At 47.7% G+C, this 15,288-nt stretch overlaps 1 long non-coding RNA gene across 1 annotated transcript; it reads left to right on the top strand.

The window, feature by feature from the left end:
* The first annotated feature begins 97 nt into the window (after window positions 1-97).
* On the top strand, window positions 98-15,278 carry LOC311112224. The gene is made up of 3 exons (XR_014610849.1): window positions 98-184; window positions 14,122-14,184; window positions 15,091-15,278. It is a non-coding gene; the product is annotated as an uncharacterized lncRNA (long non-coding RNA).
* Window positions 15,279-15,288: the final 10 nt, after the last annotated feature.

The following is a 15,288-nucleotide window of genomic DNA, read 5'->3' as shown; positions in this document are numbered from 1 at the left end:
TGTGGTAGCTATAGGCTATTGCATTTGTCACCTCTCATTTCATTGCTTTCCAATGGAATTTGAGATGTCACCACCACCTACTCAAGGGTTAAAGGTAAGACAACTCCCATATGAAATGACGGAAGTGAGCATTCCCACATGTAAGGAGTAGCTGGGTCTTTTTCTGGGGAACAACATGTCTATGGTAAACAGAAACCTCGTTATTTTTTTGTTTTTATGTGCAGTAACTAACAATCATCTGTTTAAAATGTTAGATATCTTCTAGGTGTCATGCATTTCTTTTTAAAACAATTTTTGCAGCGAATCTATTATGACGCTACTGCAAATAGCTTCGTGTAGACACATGCATTTTAACTGATGTGTGTGGCATATAGGACTGATTTTGTCATAGGGAGAATTTTTGGGGTGTTAAGGTATTCAACTTATTTTTAAGTCGGATACAAATATTTTGACACAATTGTGGTGTGGAAGTATTTTCAGCATCCGCTGATTTACATATTATTCTCAGTATATAGGGGAAATTATGTGTGTGGTTTTGTTTAACTGACCTTGTGGTACCAGAAGTCCTCACAAGGATAGTAAAACAAGAACATTTTGACAAGTGGGGACTAAATACTATTTTAGGTTTAGGGTTACAATTAGGGTTAGGGTTTGGGTTAATGTTAGGTTAAGGGTTAGATTTAGGGTTAAGGAAAATAGGATTTTGGATGGGAATCGATTCTTTGGTCCCCACAAGGAGCGCAATACAAAACTTTTTTTTCTCTTCTCGAGGCTGAATTTGAAAAGGCTGCGGATGAGGTGAGGAGGCTGACCGTACAACCTAGCTACGCTGAACGATTAGTTACCGGAGTGTAACTCCAGTTCTATGAGTGGAGCGGAGCCCCATAGGGGAGCTCTGCTCCTAGTGGTTTACCCTCTGCCCTAAGGCAGCAACAGCCTGAGACAAAATTATGCACACACCTACAGCCAATAGGAGTACAGGTGTCCCTATAAGAGGGGATGCCTCCCCTCAATCAGCCTCCCGAGATATTTTTCTTCAGCGAGACTAGAGAGGGTCGGCAGGGCCTTAAGTCCTATGGGGCTCCGCTCCACTCATAGAACTGGAGTTACACTCCGGTAACTAATCGTTCTATATCGTGGAGCTCCGCCCCATAGGGGAGCTCTGCTCCTAGTGGTTTAAGGCGGAGCGTAGTGCTCCAAAATGTACTCCCTGCCGAGCCTAACACTTCCCATCGAAACGAGAAGGTCAGGCCTAGCAATGGCTGCAACCGAGTCCCGCAGTACTGCAACTAAAAACCCCTACGGGCGTCACAATATACCGCGTCATCGGTTAAAGACCCGCACCACCTAGTCCAATGGCAATGCCAATGACTAGTGGGCAGATCACCAGAATAGAAGCCATACTAATCTGTACTAGCAGATAGATGTGCCTCAATATCCTGTGAAAACACTACCAACCACTAATGGAATGACACCAAGTGTCACTCTACATTGTAAACGCGGTAGACCGCCTCACTCACTCAATGGAATCCCAGAGATTAGTGGGCAGGAACAAAACATGAGTCATACTAAACTGAACAAGCAGATAGATGACCTCACCTTCTGTCAATCAACACATGCCTCTACTGTACTGAACCTGTCAGTCAGGATTCATGCCACAAAATATGTTTTCTTATCCAAAGCGGACCTGATGGAAACCTTGTCCATAGTCCTGCTTTTCCCTCTCTTCCTAGCTCAAGATCTCCCTTCAGCTATGCTGAGTACAGACCGAGCCAAAGAGTTAGAAAACACATCTATCAAAAAACACGTCTTCTTAACCAAAGCGGACCTGATGGAAACCTGTGTCCACAGTCCTGCTTCTCCTCTCGATCTTGCTCAAGATCTCCCTTCAGCCACGCTGAGTACAGATCGAGCCAGAGAGTTAGAAGACATATCTAAGAGATATAAACGGATAAATGGAGACGGCGTCGACCAGGATGCTGCTCTACAGATATCCTCTACCCCTGTTCCTCTGAAAATGGCAGTAGAAGCCGCTACTCCACGAGTGGAGTGAGCTCTGATACCCTGAGGCAATTGCTGCCCTGCTGCCTCATAAGCTGTCTCAATGCCTTCACAAAGCCAGTGAGACAACCGCTGTTTTGAAAGTGGTCTACCTAGTGCAGCCGCACCGTGACACACAAACAACTGAGGCGATGACCTAATCGCTGCTGTGCGCTCGACGTAACACGCCAAAGCGCGTACCGGGCACAGGCGATGGAGCTTTTCCTCACTCCTCTCTCTATGAGGAGGAGGAGAAAAAGCCCACAGCTCCACGGTCTGTGACCTATATGAACTCTTAATAACCTTCGGCACAAATGCCGGGTTAGGACGTAACACTGCTCTGCTCAGGTCACCATTGATGGCCAGGCAGTCAGGTCTCGTCGAAAGAGCACACAAATCACTAACCCGCTTAGCTGTAGTCAAAGCGAGCAACAGTGCTGTCTTAATAGACAGCATCTTGAGGGGTATTTGATTCAATGGCTCGAACGGCGACTTACATAGCGCTTCGAGTACCAAAGCCAAATCCCACTGAGGAAGCGTGACTCTAGGTGTTGGCCTAAGTCGCCGCGTTCCTAATAGGAAGCGTTTCACTAGAGGGTGGCTAAAGACATTGTCTCTGCCAAACCCCTCATGACAAGCTGAAATCGCTGCTGCAAACACCCTAAAAGTGGCAGGCGATTTTTGCTTATCAAACATGAGCTGTAGAAAAGAGAGAATACTCTCCACTTGACAGCTCATGGGGTCTACACCTTGTGTGACACACCATCGTGAAAACACGTTCCATCTACTGGCATACATCTTAGAAGTGGAACTGGCACGTGAACCCTGTATGGTCCTGATCACTGCATCAGATAACCCACGGCGCTCTAGCCTGTCCCTCTCAGCAGCCAGGCCTTCAGTGGTTGGCCGATTATGGGCAATTTCCCTATCGTGCCTCCCGCCTGAGACAACGCGTCCCGTCGATGTGGAATTGGCCAAGGTGGCGCAATCAACATCTGACTCATCTCCGCAAACCAAGGAGCCCCCGGGCGATCGGGCGCTATCAGTATCACTGACAGCCCCCCTGACCTCACCCTGGCTAGCAGTGGGAGAATGCAGGACAGCGGAGGGAATGCATACAGGAGAACTCTCGGCCACGGTTGGTGCGCAAAGGCGTCCCTTCCCAGTGGCGGTTCGTCCTGTTCCCTCGGAGAGAACCACAGAGGACATTGCGCGTTCACACGTGATGCGAATAGGTCCACCTCGGCTCTCCCGAATTGTTCCCAAATCTGAAGAACAATGTCCGGATGCAGACACCACTCGTCGCCTCGAGGACCCCCTCTTGACATGAGGTCTGCTCCTACGTTCAAGTAGCCCGGAATGTGTGCTGCTCTCAATGAGCGAAGGTGCTCGTGAGCCCACAGCCACAATTCCTCTGCCGCCCGATGGAGAGCAGGAGACCTGACTCCTCCCTGGCGATTTATGTGAGCTACTGTGGTCCGGTTGTCTGACCAGACCAGCACATCGCAAGTGGGTCAGAACCAGTCGAACCGTTTCCAACTCCAAGAGGTTGATATGACGACCTGATTGAGGCCACACACCTCCTATCGCTTGGGTCTGACATGTCCCTCCCCATCCCGTCAGGGACGCATCCGTGAATACTGGGATGTGAGAGGACACCTTTCCTATCGGGACTCCGTGCGTGAGAACGCGCGGGTTTCTCCAATAGTTCAGATCTGCACTGAGCGAGAGTGGAACCACCACCAACCGATGACGTTGACGCAATGGGTCTAGTCTTAGTTGGGCGAACCATCGCTGCATCCTGCGCATATGCAGGAGTCCCAGCGGAACCACAGAGTGGGCTGACGACATGAGACCCAAAAGTGACATGATCGACAGCGCCGTCACCGTGTGATTCGGACGACGCTTCCTCAGGGCTAGCAACAAGGCTACCCTTCGGGGGTCCGAAATTCGAGCCCTCATCCTCACAGTGTCTAGCTGTATCCCCAGGTAGACAATCTGATGAGTGGGCCAGGGCGCGCTCTTTTTCCAATTCACAGCAAACCCCAGACTTGTGAGATGCATCACTGTCTGTGTTGTGTGAGTGATCGCCAGCTCTGCTGACGGGGCGAGAACCAGTAGGTCGTCCAGGTAGGCTAGTAGCCGTATTCCCTGATGACGCAACGGTTCCAATGCCGCCTCCACACACTTGGAAAATGTGCGAGGTGCCAGGGCGTACCCAAATGGCATCCTCGTGTATTCGTACGCCACCCCTTGAAAGGCGAACCGCAGAAACTTCCTGTGACGCGGCTGAACCGGCACATGAAAGTACGCGTCCTTTAGGTCTATGCTCGTACAAAAGTCCCCTCTCTGGACACATTCCAGCAGACGTTTTGTCGTTAGCATTCGGAAGGGCCGTTTGGTTATGCTCTCGTTGAGAATGCGTAAGTCCAAAATCGGCCTCACTCCCCCCGTCTTTTTGGGCACTAGGAAATAAGGCGAATATAGCCCTTTGTTCCTTTGCTCCCGGGGAACTACTGTCACCGCCTCCTTCGCCAAAAGTTCCGTAATCTCTGTCATCAGAGCGGCCACTTTGTCTGGCGTTTTCATCACCGTCTCCACCACTCCCCTGAACGGGGGTGGGGTCCGGTGGAATTGGAGAGCATAACCCTTCTGCAACGTCTGTTCTAGCCAGCGTGAGAGGGTGCAGCTTCTTCGCCACTGCCAGCAATGCAGAGAAAGTGGCTGAGCACGAAGCTGTGGTGCATTCAGTAGGAAGGACCTGTATTCCTCCATGGCCCTTACCGCCACTGTTCCCCAACATTGAAGTGGTGGAACAGCCCAAGGTGGGCCTCCCGTGAAAGGGAGAGGAATCATCAATGCGTTCTGAGAAAGAAAGAGGAGCAGGGACGTCGGTTAAACCCGTAACCGTCGTATTCCTGCCCTCCTTGAACGCATCGCGGGTCTGAATTGCACTGACCGAGGTCACAGCCTGCGGCAGGGCACCATCCCCAGCAAGCGATTGCGTCATCTTAGGTGACTGCAATTCGCTATCAGAGCCCTTCACTACAGTACTCCTAGAAGTCTGTAGTATGAGGTCTCTGAGGTAAAACAAGGCGGCGCCTTGATACCTTCTTAACTTTCACCTTCTGTGTGTGTTCAACTCTGCACCCCTGGTGGGTTGATTCACGCTCAGTGTGGTGAGTACTGGCTCGTTCTGTCAGGGGAGCTGATACTTTGGTTATACCCATAACCCTAGTAATCCGGCCCTCCGTGAACGTAGCATGGGTCTGAATCGCATTAACCGAGACCTTAGTCTGCGATAATGCGCCGTCCCCAGATAGCTGCTGTGTTACAATGCCTGGGGGCGCCGATACTCTGGACACCTTAGTGACCGCGGTAATCGGGCCCTCTGTGAACGCAGCATGGGTCTGGCTCGTACTAGCGGAGACCTTAGTCTGTGCTAGTGCGCCATCCCCAAATAGCGGCTGCGTCCTCATGTCAGAATCTGACCGGGACTGCTGCTTTCTATGTAAAGCACTTCTTATACGTGAAGTGTGATGTGACGACCTGATTGAGGTCTTACGGATACCTACTCTAAGTGCCTGTTCAGCAACGCACCCTCGGTGGGCTGAACGGCTCTTAGAATGGTAAGGAAGAGAGGGTGAGATTTGAACGCTCTCGGACGTATTATGGAAAAGAGGCTATTTTTTGACAAAGTCAGGTGGAGCCAACTCTTTATTAAATACATCAACAAAGGCATTTACATCAACACCCATCCCTTCAACCGAAGGGTGGGGGGGAACAGTGGGCACGTTCGACACCATCGATGCGTCCTCCATCCTCTCCCCCGCGTCCCGTCACGTACGCCTCCTCTTGCCTCCCTTGGAGGGCCAGGTCGGCGTCCTCGTCACCTCCCTCGCCAGCTGTAGTGGGGCTACCGTAGCTGCTGGAAGGGCGGGGCCCGTTCCCTTGCTGCTCGTGGCCGCCGGATGACGCCGATTACGCCGCCTCGCCGTAGACCCCGGTCTACTTAGAGGGGCGGAGGTAGATGGCCTTTGGGATGGAGGGGGGCCGAGTCGTCCTGCCAACGGCAGGTGCTTGGCCAGCTGCTTCTTCTCCTCCTCCAGCTTGGAAAAGCGCTCCGTCGCCTCTTTGACTGCGACCCCAAAGAGGCCGTCGTCAGAGAGGGGGGCGTTCAAGAGAGACGTCCTGTCTGCCTCTTTCATGGATGTCAAGGACAACCAGAGGTGTCGTTCCCCGACCACCGAAGTGGCCATGGACCTCCCCGCGCAGACTGCGGACGCCTGTGTCAGGTGGAGTATGGCGCCAGAAATTCTGGACGCCTCCTCCACCTCCTCCGGTGCCAGCTCTGTCTTGCCCGTGGTTAAACGGGACAGAGAGGCCGCCAAGAGGGCAATATTGTTAGCTGCTGCTACAGCTTGGGCTCCCAACCCAAAGGACTTCTCTAACAGCGACGCTGTGAGTCGGTCCTTCTGGGATGGCAACGTGGCCTTCTTGGAAGAGGGCCAAGGGCTCGAACCCGGTACGAGATACGCCGCCATGGGGATTCCCTGACCCTGAAACCTTCCTTCCACTCTCGTGAATGGGAGATCCGCTTTTACCGGCGAACGCGCCGCTAAAGGTGCCTCCCACGAGCCCTCAACGTACCTAGCCAAAGAAGGCATGGCAGGAGCCACTGGCTCTGCTGCCTTCCTTGGCCTGGAATAAGGACCGCCCTCCATCATATCAACCTCCGGTGCGGAGGGAAGAGGGGGCAGCCTTATCACCAGCTGTTGAGCAGCTCTCTCAATGAGACCCGGAAAATCAGATCTCAGAGAGGCTGCAGCGAAAGAGAGAGCTTCTGATCTCTCAGAGCTCGTATCCCCTTCACTATAGGGACTACAAGCCCTCTCGCTCTCCAAAGGAAAGGGGGGCTTGAAAGTATGAGGGATGTGGTCCGACTGTTCCATTGGAATGCCAGACCCCTCCTCAAAGTCCCTATCTTCCCCCGAGTTTGCGCCGTCGGACGACGCCTCTGAAGCAGAGGCTAGTATCGACAGCACGTCCTCAAGGGGGATGTCCTCCCTGAAAAACGCCCAACGCTGCTTCCTCTCCTTTAAAGAAAGAAGGGCGCAGGAGGCGCAATTCGGGGGACTGCAGACGCCTTCCTTGGCATGCTGGGATCCCAAACAAACGAAGCACAGGTCGTGGTGGTCACCGGCCGCCATGGAAGTGCATCTGCACTGAGCTCTGAAAAGAGCTTTTGGGGGTGGAAAATCTCCCGGTGTGCTCATTTAGACGACGTTGATGACTGGAATATCAACGGCGTTTTCGTCCTGAGTCTTGTGCTTCGTCTCTTCTTGGCTCTTCAGTCTAGTCATCCAGTCGCTGAAGAAAAAGGGAGGCTGATTGAGGGGAGGCATCCCCTCTTATAGGGACACCTGTACTCCTATTGGCTGTAGGTGTGTGCATAATTTTGTCTCAGGCTGTTGCTGCCTTAGGGCAGAGGGTAAACCACTAGGAGCAGAGCTCCCCTATGGGGCGGAGCTCCACGATATAGAACTAGCAGTGGTATATGGTTTGTACAAGCAGGCAACAATTGGCAACGTCAACACGGGTGAGTCATTCTGTTCAACCTGTCCTACAGGCTGCACCTCATTCTTAAAGCCAAATCCCTGATTTTTGTCTAATCTTTCTGGTACCACTTCAAGCATCAAGATAATGACATACAACTTCTTATAAGTATGGCCAGGAGTTTTGGGGCACTTTGAGGCACTGTGCTTTTACCGGTATTTCCAGCATTGTCAGCTAGTGCTGCTGCAGGTAGGAAATGTTCTGTAATTGACGCAAGCTGTCTCCACTCAATCAATCCATGTCTGGTTGGCGGGGGTATCGCTTAAAGCAAGGGAGGCATAGCTCTGTGAATCTTAATCGCACAAAGCCTATTATTTGGCAGGGAATACTATTTGTACACCTCACTTTTCTCAAACTGATCCTCTAACGGACTCGGAAGTTGTAGCAAAAAAATTGTCAATTAAGGGCAGTTAATGTGGAGAGTCAATGAAACCAACCATGAAAGTATATTTTAGTGAATTCGGTGAGTAGCCCCGAATAGGACTCGAACACGGGTCCTGCGACTGTTAAACCAACACCTTAACCGTACAGTCGAGGTCAAGTTTTGAGAATGACAAAGTATTGGTCTTCACAAAGTTTGCTGCTTCAGTGTTTTTAGATATTTGTCAGATGTTACTATGGTATACTGAAGTATAATTACAAGCATTCCATAAGTGTCAAAGGCTTTTATTGACAATTACATTACGTTTATGCAGAGAGTCAATATTTGCAGTGTTGACCCTTCTTTTTCAAGACCTCTGCAATCCGCCCTGGCATGCTGTCAATTAACTTATGGGCCACATCCTGACTGATGGCAGCCCATTCTTGCATAATCAATGCTTGGAGTTTGTCAGAATTTGTGGGTTATTGTTTGTCCACCCGCCTCTTGAGGATCGACCACAAGTTCTCAACGGGATTAAGGTCTGGGGAGTTTCCTGGCCATGGACCCAAAATGTTGATGTTTTGTTCCCAGAGCCACTTAGTTATCACTTTTGCCTTATGGCAAGGTGCTCCATCATGCTTGAAAAGGCATTGGTCGTCACCAAACTGTTCTTGGATGGTTGGGAGAAGTTGCTCTCGGAGGATGTGTTGGTACCATTCTTTATTTATGGCTGTGTTTTTAGGCAAAATTGTGAGTGAACCCACTCCCTTGGCTGAGAAGCAACCCCACACATGAATGGTCTCAGGATGCCTTACTGTTGGCATGACACAGGACTGATGGTAGCGCTCACCTTGTCTTCTCCGGACAAGCTTTTTTCCGGATGCCCCAAACAATCGGAAAGGGGATTCATCAGAGAAAATGACTTTACCCCAGTCCTCAGCAGTCCAATCCCTGTACCTTTTGCAGAATATCAGTCTGTCCCTGATGTTTTCCTGGAGAGAAGTGGCCTCCTCTCTGCCCTTCTTGACACCAGGCCATCCTCCAAAAGTCTTTGCCTCACTGTGCGTGCAGATGCACTCACACCTGCCTCCTGCCATTCCTGAGCAAGTTCTGCACTGGTGGTGCCCCGATCCCGCAGCTAAATCAACTTTAGGAGACGGTCCTGGCGCTTGCTGGACTTTCTTGGGTGCCCTGAAGCCTTCATTGATGATCTGATAAATGGTTGATTTAGGTGCAATCTTACTAGCAGCAATGTCCTTGCCTGTGAAGCCCTTTTTGTGCAAAGCAATGATGATGGCACGTGTTTCCTTGCAGGTAACCATGGTTAACAGAGGAAGAACAATGATTTCAAGCACCAACCTCCTTTTAAAGCTTCCAGTCTGTTATTCTAACTCAATCAGCATGACAGAGTGATCTCCAGCCTTGTCCTCGTCAACACTCTCACCTGTGTTAACAAGAGAATAACTGACATGATGTCAGCTGGTCCTCTTGTGGCAGGGCTGAAATGCAGTGGAAATGTTTTTTTGGGGGATTAAGTTCATTTTCATGGCAATTAATTAATTCTTTGCAATTAATTGCAATTCATCTGATCACTCTTCATAACATTCTGGAGTATATGCAAATTGGCATTATAAAAACTGAGGCAGCAGACTTTGTGAAAATTAATATTTGTGTCATTCTAAACTTTTGACCACGACTGTACACCAAGAGGTTCGGACCTCTTGGCGTAACGGTTCATGTGTTGGCTTGACAGTCACTGGGCACAGGTTCAAGTCCCGGTTGGGGCTACCCCCCAAGTTTTCTACAACATACAGTACATCCATGGTTGGTTTCATTGACTCTCCCCTTAAACTGCCTCTAATTTACCCTTTTTTAGCTACAACTTTGGACTCCGTTGGGGAGGATCAGTTTGAGTAAAGTGAGGTTTAGAATCACTGATCTACAAATGGTATTCCTTGCCAAATAATAGATTTTGTGCGATTTAAGATTAGCAGAGCTACTCATCCCCTGGCTTAGGCAATCCCCCTGCCAAACACACACGCACAACTGGATATGGATTGATTGGAGACAGCTTGTGTCAATTCCAGAACATTTCCTACCTGCTGCAGCGCTAGTGGATGATGCAGGTAATACCAATAAAAGTAGTGTCTCAGTGCCCCAAAACCCCTGGTCCTACTTATAAACAGGTATCAGCCTATAGTGTCTTATTACAAGGCATATATATATATAACAGTTGAAGTCGGAAGTTTACATACACTTAGGTTGGAGTCGTTAACCTGTTTTTCCACCACTCCACACATTTCTTGTTAACAGAATATCGTTTTGGCAAGTCGGTTAGGACATCTACTTTGTGCATGACACAAGTCATTTTTCCAACAATAGTTTACAGACAGATTATTTCACTTATAATTCACTGTATCACAATTCCAGTGGGTCAGAAGTTTACATACACTAAGTTCACTGTGCCTTTTTAAACAGCTTGGAAAATTCCAGAAAATGATGTCTTGGCTTTAGAAGCTTCTGATAGGATAATTGACATCATTTGAGTCAATTGGAGGTGTACCTGTGGATGTATTTCAAGGCCTACCTTCAAACTCAGTGCCTCTTTGCTTGGCATCATGGGAAAATCAAAAGAAATCAGCCAAGACCTCAGGAAAAAAAATAGTAGACCTCCACAAGTCTGGTTACTACTTGGGAGCAATTTCCAAATGCCTGAAGGTACCACGTTCATCTGTACAAACAATAGTACGCAGTATAAACACCATGGGACCACGCAGCCGTCATACCGCTCAGGAAGGAGACGCGTTCTGTCTCCAAGAGATTAAGGTACTTTGGTGCGAAAAGTGCAAATCAATCCCAGAACAACAGCAACAGACCTTGTGAAGATGCTGGAGGAAACGGGTACAAAAGTATCTATATCCACAGTGAAACTAGTCCTATATCGACATAACCTGAAAGGCTGCTCAGCAAGGAAGAAGCCACTGCTCCAAAACCACCATAAAAAAGCCAGACTACGGTTTGCAACTGCACATGGGGATAAAGATCGTACTTTTTGTAGAAATGTCCTCTGGTCTGATGAAACAAAAATAGAACTGTTTGGACATAATGACCATCGTTATGTTTTGAGGAAAAAGGGGAACGATTGCAAGCCGAAGAACACCATCCCAACCGTGAAGCACGGGGGTGGCAGCATCATGCTGTGGGGGTGCTTTGCTGCAGGAGGGACTGGTGCACTTCACAAAATAGATGGCATCATGAGGAAGGAACATTATGTGGATATATTGAAGCAACATCTCAAGACATCAGTCAGGAAGTTAAAGCTTGGTCGCAAATGGGTCTTCCAAATGAACAATGACCCCAAGCATACTTCCAAAGTTGTGGCAAAACGGCTTAAGGACAACAAAGTCAAGGTATTGGAGTGGCCATCACAAAGCCCTGACCTCAATCCTATAGAACATTTGTGGGCAGAACTGAAAAAGCGTGTGCGAGTAAGGAGGCCTACAAACCTGACTCAGTTACACCAGCTCTGTCAGGAGGAATGGGCCAAAATTCACCCAACTTATTGTGGGAAGCTTGTGGAAGGCTACCCGAAATGTTTGACCCAAGTTAAACAATTTAAAGGCAATGCTACCAAATACACTCAATTAGTATGTAAAACTTCTGACCCACTAGGAATGTGATGAAAGAAATAAAAGCTGAAATAAATCATTCTCTCTACTATTATTTTGACATTTCACATTCTTAAAATAAGACGGGGAATTTTTACTAGGATTAAATGTCAGGAATTGTGAAAAACTGAGTTTAAATGTATTTGGCTAAGATGTATGTAAACTTCCGACTTCAACTGTATATATAATTATTTGTAATTTTTTTGTTGTATTTTGCCCCCTTTTTCGATCTTCTCATCACTGCAACTCCCCAACGGGCTCGGGAGGCGAAGGTCCAGTCATGCGTCCTTCGAAACATGACCCGCCAAACCGCGCTTCTTACACCCACCTGCTTAACCCGGAAGCCAGCCGCACCAATGTGTCGTAGGAAACACTGTTCAACTGACTACCGAGGTCAGCCTGCAGGCGTCCGGCGTGCCACAAGGAGTCGCTAGAGCCTCACCGGCCAAACCCTCACCTAACCCGGACGACGTTGAGCCAATAGTGCGCCGCCAAATGGGACTCCCGATCACGGCCGGTTGTGACACAGCCTGGGATCGAACCCGGGTCTGTAGTTACAATTTTAAAGGCAATGCGCCTTAGACCACTGCGCCACTCGTGAGACCAAGGCTTATAATTTTGTCTCTATATGCATTTCTCAAGAGTTAAATGTCTTGACTTATCAATTGTTTAGCTGCCTTTTTGTCTGTAAGTAAACCATTCAGGGACGGACATTTAGGCCGGTGACCTGAACATGCTCTGATGTTGCCCCGTTGGGCAGGTGATTTAAAAAGTGAATACTTCCAGTAGGCCTAGCCTAAAACTGATCTTTGTGAAAGACAGACGATGTTTGGCAGTCGGGCAAGTTGAGCCTGCTCTGAGAACAACCAAAATACAAAGAATTCCAGTTCTTCTTTTTCAGATTCCTCCCCTGTGTATGTGAAAGGCAGGCAATATATGGCACTATTGCGTGTAAAATATACTGAACAAAAAAATATAAATGCAACATGTAAAGTGTTGGTCCCATGTTTCAAAAGCTGAAAAATATCCCAGAAATGTTCCATATGCACAAAAAGCTTATTTCTCTCATTGTGTGTACACATTTGTTTACATCCCTGTTGCATTTCTCCTTTGCCAAGATAATATATCCACCTGACAGGTGTGGCATATCAATAAGCTGAATAAACAGCATGATCATTACCTAGGTTCACCTTGTGCTGGGGACAATAAAAGGCCACTCTAAAATGTCCCTCAAGTTGAGGGAGTGTGCAATTTGCATGCTGACTGCAGGAATGTCCACCAGAGCTGTTGCCAGAACTGAACGTTTTAGAGAATTTGGCAGTACGTCCAACTGGCCTCACAACCGCAGACCACGTGTAACCATGCCAGCCCAGGACCTCCACATCTGGCATCTTCACCTGCAGGATGGTCTGAGACAAGCCACCCGGACAGCTGATGAAACTGTGGGTATGCACAACTGAAGAATTTCTGCACAAACTGTCAGAAACCATCTCAGGGAATGTCATCTGTGTGCTCATTGTCCTCAACAGGATCTTGACCTGACTGCAGTTCGATGTTATAACGGACTTCAGTGGGCAAATGCTCACCTTCGATGGCCACTGGCACACTGGAGAAGTATGCTCTTCATGTATGAGTTCTGGTTTCAACTGTACTGGGCAGATGGCAGACAGCGTGTATGATGTCATGTGGGTGAGCGATTTACTGATCTTAACGTTGTGAATAGAGTGCCCCATGGTGGCTGTGGGGTTATGGTAGTGCAGGCAGAAGTTATGGACAACGAACACAGTTGCATTTTATTGATGTCAATTTGAATGCACAGAGATACAGTGACGATACCCTGAGGCCCATTGTTGTGCCATTCATCCGCCACCATCACCTCATGTTTCAGTATGATAATGCACGGCCCGATGTCGCAAGGATCTGTACACCATTCCTGGAAGCTGAAAATGTCCCAGTTCTTCGATGGCCTGCATACCAAGACATGTCAACCATTGAACATGTTTGGGATGCTCTGGATTGATGTTTCCGACAGCGTGTTCCAGTTCCCGCCAATATCCAGCAACTTCGCACAGCCATTGAAGAGGAGTGAGACAACATTCCACAGGCCACAATCAACAGCCTGATCAACTCAATGCGAAGATGTCGGGCTGCATGAGGCAAATCTGTATTCCCAGTCATGTGAGATCCATAGATTAGGGCCTAATGTATTTATTTATATGAACTGTAAAATTGTTGCATGTTGCGTTTTATATTTTGGTTCAGTGTAGTTTATTTTTACATTATCGGGAAAGCGATCATAATCTTCGGGTAACCAAAAAATAATCCTGACTTACCCGATGGGCAAGTGTCTTTCAGACTTTGTCAATACCTGCCAGTTAAAGTAATATTTTTGTTGATGTAAGAGTAACTTTGAAAATGTATATGTTGTGTCCACAGAGCGTCCGGGAATATTTGACTTCCAAGGAAAATCTAAATGGGATGTTTGGAAAGCACAGGAAGGTAAGTATTTTGGACAATGTATTATTCTGCCTTTCCACTCTCTCTGTTTTGAATGTAACACAAATCTTCAATGTGTCCTGTTTCTATTTTCAATCCAATAGGAAAGTCCAAAAGAAGATGCCATAAAATAATATATTGCCTTTGTGGAAGAAATGAAAGCAAAGTATCCAATGTAGAGGTTATCTTTAGGACATTAGTGCACATATTTTTCTAAGAACCATTTTATAATAAAGCAATAAGGCACGAGGGGGTGTGGTATATGGCCAATATACCACGGTTAAGGGCTGTATCAAGGCACTCTGCTCTGCATCGTGCGTGCCTAAGAACAGCCCTTAGCCATGGTATATTGGCCATCTACCACAAATCCCAGAGGTGCCTTATTGCTATTATAAACTGGTTACCAATGTCATTAGAACAGTAAAAATAAATGTTTTGTCATACCCGTGGTATAAGGTCTGATATACCACGGCTGTCAGCCAAATCCGCATTCAGGGCTTGAACCATCCAGTTTATAATAAATTACCATGAGCAAGAAGAAAAGGGACCAAATCTGACATTTTACGTGGGTGAAGTGTTGAGACAACCAAGATGACAGTTTGTTAGACAACTCACCAGCAATTTGTTATCCTCTTGAAAAAGTGCAGCCTTTTGATCTGGGTATTTATTTCAGAAAATGTCAAATTGTGAGAAAATACAGTACATTGACGCAAAAGAACAGTAAATTATGTTTCTTAAAAGATCTGTCTTTGAAGTATAATAAAAAGTGAGAATGTTCAATCATGTCGATACATTCTCTGGACAAGAGGCTGGCCATAACCAGACCCCTTTCCAGGATTTATCTTTCACATGTTGATGATGAAGAGCTGAGGCCTACTTCTTGTTTTTGAATATCTTCCTGTTTCTTAGGATTTCCACTGAACCCAAAATGTCCTAGATCTTCAGGCCTGGTCCATAGTCGTAGAAATGTTGCTTGAGCTTGAGGGAATGACACAAAATAACAGTGCTGTTTCCCATGCAATGTCCAAGTCTTCAAGAGTGGCCAAGTGATTCTGTGGACCATTCCTCAAGTTAAATAAAGTTATGTAACTTAAGTACCCTTGATGT

The sequence above is a fragment of the Coregonus lavaretus genome (genome assembly GCF_964263955.1).
Source record: "Coregonus lavaretus genome assembly, chromosome: 38".
Lineage (NCBI taxonomy): Eukaryota > Metazoa > Chordata > Actinopteri > Salmoniformes > Salmonidae > Coregonus > Coregonus lavaretus.
This window is presented reverse-complemented; position numbering and strand designations above follow the sequence as displayed.